The sequence below is a fragment of the Dermacentor andersoni genome, chromosome 11, assembly GCF_023375885.2.
Source record: "Dermacentor andersoni chromosome 11, qqDerAnde1_hic_scaffold, whole genome shotgun sequence".
In the NCBI taxonomy this organism is placed as follows: domain Eukaryota; kingdom Metazoa; phylum Arthropoda; class Arachnida; order Ixodida; family Ixodidae; genus Dermacentor; species Dermacentor andersoni.
In genome coordinates this window covers 44,140,734-44,155,135 of record NC_092824.1, presented here as the reverse complement: position 1 = coordinate 44,155,135, position 14,402 = coordinate 44,140,734, and positions in this window count along the sequence as shown.

The following is a 14,402-nucleotide window of genomic DNA, read 5'->3' as shown; positions in this document are numbered from 1 at the left end:
CGGCCCTACAGTAATAATAGCAAGCTTCAGATACTCGCAATGTGCCGACATTACAACCATTTATAGACCATGACAGATTACTTCGTGTAGGAGGCCGGCTTCAGCAGGTTAGCTACCCGGCGGAGTTGAAGCATCTGATCTTGCTTCCGGGGATCACTGGCTCACCGAACTCTTGGTTCATGCAGCATACCTACGACTATGACATGGTGGAGTTCAACTCACTCTCCTGGATCTTCAGAACCGCTTTTGGATCTTCAAGGGGCATCAGAGGAAAGAATCAGGGAAGAAACAAAGGTTTTACGTAGTGGAAATTTAGTTCTGTGTGCCACTCTACTGCCGTACTCAAAGACCGTCGACTTCTTAAGTTTACATTGTTGCCTTTTCGTGTACTGGGACAAGGGCAGTACACCTCCAGTGGGCCACATATATTACAGCGCAAGCATTTTTCCTGACCTTCAGGGGATTTGCAGCAGGACGTATAAGTGCTGCCATCGTGTGCTCTAACAGCGCGAAAGCATTCCGTTGCGACACCGAGCAGCTGTGCATTCTGTTCGAAGAGAAAGTCCAGAAATACGCCAGCTCTAGCCGAATCCCATGGCGCTTCATTGAAGAATGTGCGCAGCTGTTGGAAGTCCTTGGGGGGCGTGCAATCCGGAAAATTAACGATGCGCTAAATCACTGCCTGGGGCGAGGCGCCTCCTGTTAGAACGAGCTACTCGCCATGCTGGCTGAAGTTGAGGCGGTGGTTCATTGTCGTCTGCTCATTTAACAGTCGTGCACTCAAATTTAATTCGGAAATCACTGAACGCGTCCAGAATAAATATATATCTTCGTCAAACACGGTTATTGTCCTTCTGGATACGGACACAGAAATTCTAGGCGTCTAGGCGCACCGAGGGTCACTAGCTTCGAGGGCGCTGTAGCACGCAAACGCTTGCGCGTAACCCGCGTTCACGAGATAAGACGTCACCGTAATTTTTAGCCTTCCGATGCACGCCGTCACGATTTTCAACCAGCCACTACAATCTAAGCCGCGAGAAGCGGGCCAATCACAGACGTTGGCACAGCCCTCCTCATGAAGGTTATCTATCTTCATTGAGCTAGCTCGGCCCAACCGAAACCCTTTCCACTTCAGCGCGCTGCTTGCCTGTTGTCAGCAAAATAGATTCCTTTAAATTCACGTCAAGCAAGGCAATGCTGTTCACTTTGAAACCAAACAAAGGTTACCTCCTATAAAGAAGGAGAGCGTTTTATTGGCCTGCTGAAACAACGCTGCAGGTCCCCGGACAGACGCTTGCCTCGGCGGTTACGTAACTTTGCCGTCAGTAGATTGCAACAATATACACGGAATAGTTTTACGTTATGCCCTATTATTAGCTATTTCAGAGTTCATTTCCTGGGTTCTGTAGAAGTGTGGATAATGATGTTTTAGGATTAACTTCCTCTTACAGACGCCTCCTCACAATGGTGAGGAGGCGTCCCTAAATATTTCTCTGCCAAAGATTGTTTCCAAAGGTTGTTTTGTCCACCAAGCTTGTATTTTCTGTGCATTATGTCTTGCACATCACTTTCTAAGTGTCTCTCTTTTAATATATCCATGTGACAGCACTCGGATCTTAGCATTGTTCCTGTGCTCGATAAGTAAATGATTGATTGAATGATACATTCATTCGTATTAACTTGGTCGTCAGCTTAAGAATCTGCTTTTCTTTAATTCTACTGCATGACTCGGGCGTTGCTAGTGAACTGTATGTAATTCCTCTGTCGTCTACCAGGCAACTGCTTCCTATGTCTGCCAATTTTTTATGTATCCTTAAAGTTCGTTCTGTCCTCTCTCTTCTACATATTAGGTACCTTGGCAGCACATTGCCAGCATAACAAAACAGCGGCTATAATGCGGGCATAATCTGTCGCATCCTTTTGCAGCGGTGTATAGTTCCGGGCATAGCTGGCTCAATATTGGCTGCACTAAAAGGTTTCATTTTTGCTCGCTACATGATACAGTACAGCAATACGTGGCAAGGCATCGCCTCTGTGCATACTCGTCGTATACCGAGAATTGCTGTGGAAGTCACCATCGGTAAGCGTAATAGCCACCCTAACCGCAATCAACTATAGCAACATGGCAGCGCCCTTACAGCGCCGACTACCCGCTTCGATCTGAATTCGCGATTGTTACTCACTCTACGCCCTGTCAGCAAGAAACAAGCAGCAAAATTCGTCGCTTTTGCTCAGTCTCATCTTAAGCTGAGGTCAAAGAGTTATGTATGTCTTGCCGTAATTATTGAGATCGGCTTTTTGTTTTCACGCTGATGGGACTGACAAGTGCTCCCTGCAAGATCATCGCGCATGTAATCTACTTACATATTATGAACTTTCTAGACGCTAACAACGTCTTTCATCCTTCACAGCACAGGTTCCACAGGGGCCGTTCTTGCGAGACCCAGCTTGCACTATTTCTTCATAACGTGCATGCTAATCTTGACCGTAACATACAAACAGATGCCATATATTTTGGATTACTCGAAAGAATTTGACAAAATAGCTCATAAGCACCTATTACTAAAACGTTTTAGTTTGCATTTGCATCCTGATATCTTAAAATGGCTTGAGTAACTTTTAACTAACCGCTCACGGTATGTCTCATTAAAATAACCACGATTCAAACATTGCCTTCGTTACATGAGGTGTACCACAGGGGTCCGTCCTTGGCCTCCTTCTTTTCCTAATTTACATTAACGACCTAGCCTTGCATGTGTCCTGCTGTATCCGCATGTTTGCCAATGACTGCGTTATTTACCGCGCAGTCAATACCATCACTGTCCAAACAACTCTTCAATCCGACCTTCACCAGGTACAAGAATGCTGTGATGTTTGCTGATGACACTCAACTCTAATAAATGCAAACTTGTCTCATTTACCCGTCGTCATCACCCTCTTCGCTTTTCCTTTCGGATTGATGACGTCACCGTGGAATCAGTTGAATCCTAGAAATACCTAGGTATCACCTTGACTAATGATCTAACCTGGAATGCGCATATAACTAATGTTATTTCATCAGCTAACACAATATTGGGCTTTCGAATACCTCACCTTCGCCTCGCTCCATTGCATGTAAAACTGCTAGCCTATAGATCATTGGTAAGAACGAAACCCGAATAGGCATCTGCCATCTGGGATCCGCATCAAGCATATCTCGCCAATGCTCTCGAGGCAGTTCAATATCGCACCACCAGGTATATTCATTCCACATACGCTTAGAACGTCAGCATATCATATTTAAAAAATAATATTCCTTATCGCCTCTATCCCTTCGTCACCGCATTGCCACCCTTTCCCTCTTTCACAGGTTCTACTACTCGACGCTTAATCGACCACCATACATTGTTCCCCCAACGCCGGTCACGACACATCGGTCATCCCCAGCAGGTAGCACAACCACATTCGCGCACGAATACATTTTCAGCCTCATTTTCCTACCGAGCATCTAAAGACTGGAATGGCCTTCCTCATCGAATCGCTGCCATTGCCTGCTCTTCAGAATTTGCTCAAGATGCAACACTTTTTTTTTTATTTACAGAATTGAATGCATTATAACATTTGTTTGTATATGTTGTATCCCCACTCCTTATGTAATACCCCTACTATGGGGTCTTTAAGGAAATAAAATTAAATGAAATGAGAGACGGCGCCGAGCCTCAAACTGGTTTAATTTTTAGTTAGCAGATGGCGCGACACCATTTACACCACTGATGCGTTGACGATGTATAACGCCATAAAGGCCTAATTGTTCGCTGCATCATTAATCTACGACCCCGCTCTAGCATGATACGTGAATGAGGGTAGCGAACTAACTCCAAGTAGACGCCGAGCAGACGCTGCGCCGCAGGTGGACGTTTATGATAGCGTTCGCCCTTACTACTTGCTAGGGAGGCTGCAAGGTAACTGCAGGGAAAGCGTACAGCTGAAGCGAAGCACTGCTGTCGCATCCATGTAAACAAAGCTTATGGCTATGATGGCGTCAAAACATTTTTCTATCAACCCACCTAACATGGAGCATGTACGGACAGGATGACAAACAGACGCTGAGCAGAGGACGCAGCGTGGATTGGCACATCTCGAGGGGCATTCAGCTTTCCTTTTGGTTGAGAATTCGGTTAGCTTCTACAGTGCTGTAAGGAACTACTGAGATAGAGTACAGAGGCTACGTACTATGCTTTGATCGCAGCGCAAGTGATGCGCTGTGTCTGCGCATCGACGTAACATATTACTCCGCGTGTACGATAGTAAATAGTTATAGATGTCTAGCGACTAATAATGTCATAAATCGTTCACGTTTTCTGATGTACAAGCAGGCGACCTAATTTTATTGCGGATTGAATGGTGCGTGCCTAATATCTTTAACATATGACGCACCACTTTTTGGCTGCGGATTCGAACAGTGACAGAAGTATGTCTAGCTTTCGTAGCGTCGCCTGTTATGCATGGAACGGAGTATAGTCTTTCAACAACTCGTGATCATCTGAATTGTGTATATTTTCGTGTCAAGTTCTGTCTTTTATTACGGTTAGAGGAACATGTTCGAAGCTATAAAGTGTGATGTGTGGTGCGCGACGTGGTGCGGTGCTCGGGACGGTCGAGAGCAGACGACGCTGAGTGCACGCGCGCCGAGCTGGGAGGAGGAAAACGACGACGTCGAAGAGCGCCCGGCACGTAGACGCGCGGCGATGGAAAGACAACAAAAAGAAAAAAGCAACCAATTAGAAAAGACCACGGGGCGTCGGGCAGCCAATCAGTAAATGCCAAATCGGCCAGACCGCAAGAAAAAGCGTGGTGCGCTGGCAGAAGCGGGGGGCGACACGCAAGAGGACACGCAGGGAGACGCCGGGGAGACGCCAGGAGAGTCCCAGGAAACGACGGCAGGAGGAGGTCAACCACCGGAGCGGGCGTTGAAGACGGGCCGTCGGGTTCCGGACCCGAGCCTACCAGGACTTCACCCGCCCGGGGCCTCCTGCCAACCTGTTCCTGTGCGTCGCCCGTCTACCTGAGCATGCCGTCTGCTCCTCAAGGCCGGTGAGCTTTTGCGCCAGTGGGCAGGACGAGAACAGTCGGGCTTCGGGCCCGAGTTCTACGCCAGCTGCCCGGCCAGAACGCCACCCCCGTCTGCCGTGCCGCCTGCTGCCCGAGGCCGGCGTTCGAGCTTCCGCGCCGTGGGCGAGAGGGGAGCAGTCGGGCTACGGGCCCGAGCTCTCTGCCCGCCCAGAACGCCGCCGCCGTCCACCCAGCCGCCAGCGTTACCTCGCCTCGCCAGAGCTGGCGCGCTCCCGGCGCCCGGTCGGTCAACCTACGCCACGACCTTTGGTGAGACCGGCGCCACTCCTTCTGCCAGCTCGTCGCCGCGTTGCCGCGTCGAGACTGCGACGCGTCCCCGCCCTCGTGGCAAGCCCGGACTCGCACCCTTGTTAAAGCCCTAAGTGTGCTCCTTACCGCAATGTTTTCTTGAATGTTTATTTTATGCATGCTTTCCGTTTCGTTCTATTTGCTTTACGCCTTTTTTATTTTTGATTAAAAGTCTTTGTGTGGGTGTTCAAACCAACGGCTTTGTCCTCAATTGTCCTTTTTTAACAAGTTTTTCGGAGGAAAAACTGCCGCTCAGTGCGCGACACAGTTCACAACACTACAGTCATTGTCCGTTCACAAGAACGCCCTGTAATGTTTCAATGCACAGTTCACAGAGTGGCATAGTTCACTGAGCACAGATAAAATGGTTAAACGAAAACACAATTAAAAAAAACCACAACAACTGAAAAACTGTAGCATCACAGGCTATCACGACACACTCTATAAACAATCAAGTTGAAGTCACCAAGTCCGAGGTCAAAAGTCCGTGAAGAGCCATAAGCGAAGCATCGGCTCCTTCAGGTGACCCTTTCCCACATAAGGCGGACTAGACATCTGTCTACTCGTTTAGAGTACACTGGCCCGTCTGTGGCCATAACGCTCCAGGCATTAATGTCTGTGCATGGCTTCGACCGAGTCACGGCCTGAGTTCTAATGTAGTGAACCTTATAATGCGTGGTCGCCGCATTAGTGCAAATGGTCGAACTGCACACAAAAGCATGGGAACACATAGGATGTTCTGGATCCTTAAAGATAGTTGATTTGGTACGGAGGCCTGAGCCCTCCCAAGTGCGCATAGAGTCACAAGCAGTTGCTTTCGTCTGATTTGAGGAACGCAGCGAAGACACCCCACTACCCTTTGTGGAAACCGAACACGGTTCCACAGGAGCCCTGATAGCTTCAGGTTCATCTTGAAAATGGTGGGAACCCTCCAACATGCTATCTTTAGCCTGTAGGAGGTGCTCCGCTCTAACTTTCTCAACCAGGCCCATGCATGGCAGCTCTGAACCCTGCACGAACCAGTCATCGCCTGCGCTGTGCTCACGCGGCCCTAGTTGAGGTACGGAGGCACTATGCTCCTTATCTTGTGACAATACCTCAGTATCTTTGCCTACAATGGCATCATTACAAGGTGTCTCTCCTTGAGACACTGTCTCTCCTTGAGACACTTTTTCCTCGCCGAGGCCCGAGGCCATGTCGGGGGGAACCCTCGGGTCGCCCCTGCATTGCTGCGCTGTATCCTCAACCGCGGATCTTGCCCCCTCGGAGCAAGCATCCGCGAGTGCCTTGATGCGAACGCGCACCCTGCGAAGCTCCTCCTCCAGGCGTGCCCTCTCAGCTGCCTGTTCTGCCACTCGGCTTTCGCACTCCCTCTGAGCTTTCTCGCATATTAACAGCCATCTCTCTTGCACCCACCTGTGCAAGTCTGCCCCTCGCAAACCCAATCGCTGGGCCACGGTGGCTAAGTCAAACAGACTAATTTCTGGCTGTTTCTTGCCCAGATATGCGCCTTCCGCCTCTGCGACTTTTAGCCGCAGTTGTAAATTGTTCTCCTCCAATGCAAGTTGCTCCCTCCTAGCATTGCGCTCCGCTGCCCGCTCTTCTCGCTCCGCTGCCCGCTCTTCTCGCGCATGCTCTTCTTGTTCGTTCAACCATGCCCTCAACTCCGCACCTTCTAGCCCCATGCGTTCGGCTAAGGCTAACAAGTCTCTTGTGTTAGCCATAGTTCTTAACCGCTAGAAAAAAAAAATATCCAAACGAACGGCTTTGTCCTGTCGCACGGACGCCAATTTGTGACAACCCCACTTATGGGGTGCAAAGGTTCGTGTTCTCAATGTTTTAATGGTTCTCTTAGGCGGAGCCTCCGAGAACCCAATTGAGGACAAAGCCGTTGGTTTGAACACCCACACAAAGACTTTTAATCAAAAATAAAAAAGGCGTAAAGCAAATAGAACGAAACGGAAAGCATGCATAAAATAAACATTCAAGAAAACATTGCGGTAAGGAGCACACTTAGGGCTTTAACAAGGGTGCGAGTCCGGGCTTGCCACGAGGGCGGGGACGCGTCGCAGTCTCGACGCGGCAACGCGGCGACGAGCTGGCAGAAGGAGTGGCGCCGGTCTCACCAAAGGTCGTGGCGTAGGTTGACCGACCGGGCGCCGGGAGCGCGCCAGCTCTGGCGAGGCGAGGTAACGCTGGCGGCTGGGTGGACGGCGGCGGCGTTCTGGGCGGGCAGAGAGCTCGGGCCCGTAGCCCGACTGCTCCCCTCTCGCCCACGGCGCGGAAGCTCGAACGCCGGCCTCGGGCAGCAGGCGGCACGGCAGACGGGGGTGGCGTTCTGGCCGGGCAGCTGGCGTAGAACTCGGGCCCGAAGCCCGACTGTTCTCGTCCTGCCCACTGGCGCAAAAGCTCACCGGCCTTGAGGAGCAGACGGCATGATCAGGTAGACGGGCGACGCACAGGAACAGGTTGGCAGGAGGCCCCGGGCGGGTGAAGTCCTGGTAGGCTCGGGTCCGGAACCCGACGGCCCGTCTTCAACGCCCGCTCCTCTGGTTGACCTCCTCCTGCCGTCGTTTCCTGGGACTCTCCTGGCGTCTCCCCGGCGTCTCCCTGCGTGTCCTCTTGCGTGTCGCCCCCCGCTTCTGCCAGCGCACCACGCTTTTTCTTGTGGTCTGGCCGATTTGGCATTTACTGATTGGCTGCCCGACGCCCCGTGGTCTTTTCTAATTGGTTGCTTTTTTCTTTTTGTTGTCTTTCCAGCGCCGCGCGTTCACGTGCCGGGCGCTCTTCGGCGTCGTCGTTTTCCTCCTTCCAGCTCGGCGCGCGTGCACTCAGCGTCGTCTGCTCTCGACCGTCCCGAGCACCGCACCACGTCGCGCACCACACATCACATAAAGTCAAGGGTCTCCCGAAAACTCGTCTCGTCGGTTAAGAGAACGACTCACATGGGAAACAACAAAAATATTTTTTTTTTTTGCTGAAGCAGCTTTCAATTGTTATTTTTGTAAGCGCTGCAGACTTCACTGATGAACGCGTACCTCATATGCCTTGGTAGGCCTGGCAGACAAATCGCTTTCTTTCATTCAGCGTTACAATGTGATGAATCACAAGACAGGACATACTTGACATCATGGAATCGTGTCACAGCGCCACAGCACGATTAGATACGCACACGTAATTTCGGAGACTGCCACGTCCCATAAGGAATTTCCTAATAATCAGCAATAAGAAAGCGCGTGCTCATATTTTATAAGTAAAGAGTTGCTGTGACGCGCCTAATGCGCCAAGCACTAGGCGCGAGAGAAATTCCTAAAGTGTCTTTTTGTCTTTTGTGTTTAAAGGGAAACTGAAACAGTTTTCAATTTCCATGAATTGCTGCGGTTGGGAAGAACAGACCTAATAATTTATGGTTCTGAAATTTCTTTCATCGTTTTGTTAATAAAAGGGATGGAAATCGCTTTCTAAATCCCCCCGCGGACATGCCCCCATCGCTTCCCGGAGCGCCGGGGGAGGAGGCAGCCGGAAGAGAGAACCGCCGACAGTGTTGTCATTCCCGGGGATGACCCCTGGCTTGGAGATTGCTCAAATCTCTCACCGGCAGGAGAGCAAGCCTACAACCATCACGCCATCACGCTGGGTATCAGCGAAGAGGGCCTTGCGGAGCTCATCGCCGACCAATTCGCGCTGGCTGTACAACGAACTGCAGCCATCCTGCCGGTAGGACAGCCTTCCATCAGCCTGCCTAGCTGCCTGCACAACCACCACCCGGGGTGGACATCGAACCAGGTTACGGCTATCTGCCAGGACCCGCTGACGCTGAACGACCCCCATGTGGCCCTGAAAAGGGGGAAGTGCCGCAGCGCACCAGGAGCCGACGGAGTGACGACCGAAATGCACCGCAACCTAGCCGCCAGCGAGCAGCAGCGCCTGCTCGACTGCTACAACGACATCTGGTGGTCAGGCCAGGTGCCGGAGACATGCCGCACAGCCATCGTGGCCGCCATCCTGAAGGTCGGAAAGCCGGCCGGAAACGTGAGCTCCTGCCAGCCTGTCTCCCTCACCTCCGCCACTTGCAAGGTGATGGAGGCAATTGCTCTGGTCCGACTGGACTGGGTGGCCCGTGCCTATGGCTTCCTGGCCGACGAGCAGACGGGGTTCAAGCGGCGCCGATGCACCGCGGACTCCATCGCGGATGTGGTCTCCACACTGGAAGGGGCCAAGGCCTGCGGTGACACCCTGCTCCTGTCGTTTATCGACATCAAGGGGGCCTTCGACGGCCTGCCCCACCCAGTCGTTCAGCAGGCCCTGGTCCAACTTGGCATCAACGGGAACCTGCGGCGGTTTATGTCGTTGTTCCTGCAGGAACGCACCTTCAGGGTACGAGTGGGCCGATCGAGGAGCTCCCCTCTGCCGGTGGCAGCGGGCGTCCCAGAAGGGTCGCTGGTGAGCCCTTTCCTGTTCAACCTGGCCCTGGCCGGCTTCCTGCTGCCCTGCCGATCGACCCCGACTACCCCGTGAATGCCTCCATCTACGCAGACGACATCCCCCTGTGGGTGCGAAGTCCCCCACGCAGTCACCGCAGCGCGCGCTCGTCCCGGCAAAAAGCCCTCGAAGCCATCGCAGCTTACCTGAGCAGCATTGGCCTTGCCATCTCGGCAAGAAAGATGGAGGCCAAGCTGCCCGGTTGCACCTGGGAGGCGTGCATTTACCTTGGAGCACGGCAGTGACGTACTTGGGGCTGCGAATTGATCACCGGCTGTCCTGGCTGCCTGCTGTCAAGACCCTGCATGTCCAGGTCCTTCGGGACCGCAAGGTAGTCTCCCAGCTTCTTGCCCGAGGACAGGGCTGTACCATTGTGTCGGCTCTGCGGCTGTACGATGCAGCAGCCACCTCCCGCCTACGGTACGCCCTCTCAATCTTAGCACTACCGCCTGCCCATCTCAAGAATCTGGAGCTGCAGCATCGGGCCGCGATTAGAGTCTGCCTGGGCGCTCCCTGCAGCTCCCAAGTCGCTGTAACCTTGGCCGAGGCAGAAGCATGGCCCTGTCACTTGTCCTCCTGCAATAAGGGCTACGCCATGTTGACTGCCTCCACCATGGCCCAGACTGCAGTGCCCTGCTGTCCCGACTGCGCTCGCGGCCCCATTCACAGATGGGCAGACTCTGGGCTGTACGAGGAGGTGATTGGGAGGCCTCCAGCGAACAATACACAGCTGCCTCCACCCCAGAGACCACCCATACCCATCACCACAGAACTGCCCGGCGTTTTCAAACGGCGCTCCCCGACTTGTGCCCTTCAGCAGACGGCTGCCTCCCTCCTACATGAGGATCACGGAGAACACCTGCAGACCTACGTTGACGGCTCGGTGATGCCGGAATCAGGCTCGTCGACTGCGGCGTGCGTAGTGCCCGTCTTGAGGAAGGGCAAGCACTGTCCCCTTCTCGACCATGCGACGGCAACAGCGGCAGAGGTAGCGGGCCTCCACCTGGATGTGGACTTACTCGCGGAGGATCTGCCAGCGACCCCAGTTACCATCTACTGCCACTCCAAGGTGGCACTTCTCAGCCTGCAGGGGCCAGAAAGGGCCAGCCTTGGGGTCGCCCTACTCTCGACAAGGCTGATGGCGCTCCAGGAAGCGGGCTGCTCAGTGTCCCTGCACTGTCTTCCAGCCCACGTAGGGACACCGGGCAACGAGGAAGCTGTTGCACTGGCAAAGCGTGCCCACCACTGCGTGTTCCTGCCCAGCCTGGCAGTGACAGCCAATGATTTCACAAGCCACAGGCTTCGACGCCATCTGCTGGCCTGCCATCCGGACAAGCGGATGTCCTTAGGCCGCCCCCCGCGACCACTTCCACAGCGCGGCCTCGCACGCAGGGAGACCTCCCTCCTTCTGCGACTGAAGATTGGCTGCTGTTGGACGGGTGCTCGCCGCCATCGGCATGGCCTCATCGTCTCTCCAGCCTGCGCCTCCTGTGGGGAGCCTGAGACCGTGGAACACCTCCTGCTGGCCTGTCCTGCTTACCTGCAGCAGTGCGGCCGGCTCCTGCAGGAGTTCCGACGCCTGGGGCTTCCTTCTACGCGGCAGGAAGACATCATCTTCGGTGGTCGCAATGAGCTACCTGCCCTCCTAAGTGTCGTCGAGCACCTCGACTCGTCGGGGCTCTCGGCGAGATTTTCTGCAAAGACGGATAGCCTCACGGCTATCCAAACCACTCCAGGCTACTCCACGTGCCACAACCAACTGGTTCCTGTTTTATCACCGCACCCTGGCCTTTCACCAGATTACCATTCCTACCGGACCCACTAGGCCCTACCTGCAGGACTGCTCAGCCGCTGCCATGGCGATACTTTAACCCCCTACTCTCGTATCTCCTTGGCTCCCACTATCCCCCCACCCCTGTTGATGCTGAGCCGTGCTCCCGCAAGGGCTGCAGAAAATATAGTCAACCTTTCCTTTTTCCTTCAAGAACCACTTCTCGCTTCTCGGGAAACGTGCTGCCGGGCCGGCGTGTTGGCATGTGCTGGCATGTTTCTTTCCGTCCTGCGCTTTACTAAACAACGCTACGAGAGATCTGCCACCGCTCACGTTTGTTTTCTTTTGCGATTTTCCTAAACTGTTCTTCCTTTCTGTGCTACGTGAATGCCTAGCGCCAAGGGCACCCAACATGCCCTCGTTCTGTGCAGCATTCGGCTGCGCGAACACAGGCGGGCGAGACGATGTGGTGTTTCACATGTTCCCGAAGGACAAGAAGCTTGCAGCTCAGTGGGTCCGTGCAACTGTGCTGTGCTTGGACTGTTTCCGCAACAGTGGTTATCATCGGAGCTTGACAACGATGCGTGCAATCGGTATTCCAGTTTAATCGGCGCGACTGAAGCCCGGCGTTGTTCCGTCTATATTCTCCCACAAAACAAACACCTCGTCACGTCCAAGCGCGGCCATCATTTTCACACCTGTTTGTAAACTGCTTGCCTTGTCCAGCCGGTTCGACTTCTTTCTGGGCAAGTGCCACTTCCAGTACTAGCCTGGTGAGGCACACAGTCCTGAATAGTCTTGAAATTGTTACGTACTGCGTGCGCTTCTGTTTATTCCTAATCTCTTGCACCTCCTGGCAGCACAAGCCGTTCTCTTCATCTTCCATCAATACGCAGCACATGCAGGTGCACCTAGCTTAATGAAAGCCCGATTAGGCTCACATTGACGCACTCGAAAAATGTGAACATTTGCAGCCATGAACTTCTGGTGACATACCTTTAGCGTAGCCGGATAGCCTTACGACAAATGCGGAAACCCGTTGTTGCGAGCGTTGCTATACTCCGTTTCATACATCAGGCGCAACGCTGTGGAGGCTCGAGATACTTCTTGCAGTGGCTGCGTTCACACATAGAAAGAGTTCGGTGTTTCTTGACCCGAGTTTTGTGAACATATTCGTTATATAAACTCAGTTATGAAAAAAAAAGAATTTATCCATAGAAACAATCCGTGTACTAATACGGCGGCTAAACGTTGTTTTAAATCAATTTGCTTTCCGGTATTTTTTAATTAAAGCCCGTCGCGGCAGCTTCACGTGCATGCTCGTGCGAGCAAACGCCGCTGGCACGCTGCGAAGCATAGACGGAAACGCGCGGAGTAATAAATTTTGGTGACCGGACTTCTTGCGTAGCTTCCACAGCGTTGCACCCGAGGTATGAAATGGAGTTTAGGCTTGCCTATCGACATTCGACGTACGGTTGCAGTTACCGTAAAGTTACCGTGTTTACCACACGGCGATGCTAAAACTGCCTAATATCTTAATGTCAACACTAGCGTACAGCACGCTTCCCCATTCTTGATAGAGTTACAATCGCAAAGTCGTCGAACCATAGTATGAATATTGCACATTTAATCCCCCTGGCCATCTCTGGATGTGTATGATAAGCAACTTCCATGACTGTACCTCGCAGCACTATATGCGCGCGCTTTGAAACGTGGCACTTATGTTCGCGATCGTGTATAAACACGCAAAAACCACAGGACTTTAGACAAGCGGCGCAAAGGTGCTTCATTTCGCGAAATTGCACCCGTGTTTACAATCAATTGAGAAGTTAGTGGTTCGGCATTCTTCCAGCAGCAAGTTCCCAGTGACACTTTAGCGCGTTTTTTCTCCCGTCATTGGAAAGTGCAGCTACATGAGAAAAACATACGTACCAGCTAAGATTTCCAACGCGCGAGAAGGCGCACACATCGCTCTCGTTGTTGGCACACTCAACATGTCGTTGCCGCCGTTGCCGCCATCGTTTTCCGTATCGGCTGTCCGTTCGAACATGTACGGCGAAAATACAAGTCGTCCGAGACAGCGAGAACGTTCCATAATGCTTACAACTCAGCTGTGAAGCCAGAACAGAACAGCGTGCTGCGCTCTGAAACGGCGGCGCCGACCGGCGATCCCCGTGAATGACGTCACGGCGGTCCCGACCTCTCTCTTTCTCTCTCTCTCTCTCTCTCTCTCTCTCTCTCTCTCTATATATATATATATATATATATATATATATATATATATATATATCGAGCACATACCCAGGGGCACTTAGTGTTGCAACTTGGCCGTAAACGGCCAGGAACACACAAAGAAAAGTGGGAGGAAGAACAGAAGAAACTTGTGGCTTTAAAACAATATATTTCTAGATACCGAGGGAAGAGGCCTTTTTCGCTTCCGTGTTCGATTGCCTCCTTCGTTAATATTAAACATTGTGTTCGGTGACACAATATAGGAGAATTGTCGATATTATTTGCAGCATATCTAGTTAAGCAGGTGTGGAAAGCACCTTTCGGAGAAAAGAAAGTATGCATAGTGTATGAGACTTGGCTTAGAAAAATATTTGCTTTTGCTCAAAAAGCTGCTTTGTAAAATAAAGAAATAGTTGTCGCCCACGTTCCCCACAAAAATAATAAACGTTTCATTACATCCAACTGAACATGACGACTGAAGCGCTGAAGTATCCAGGGCTTCTTAAAATTCCCGATG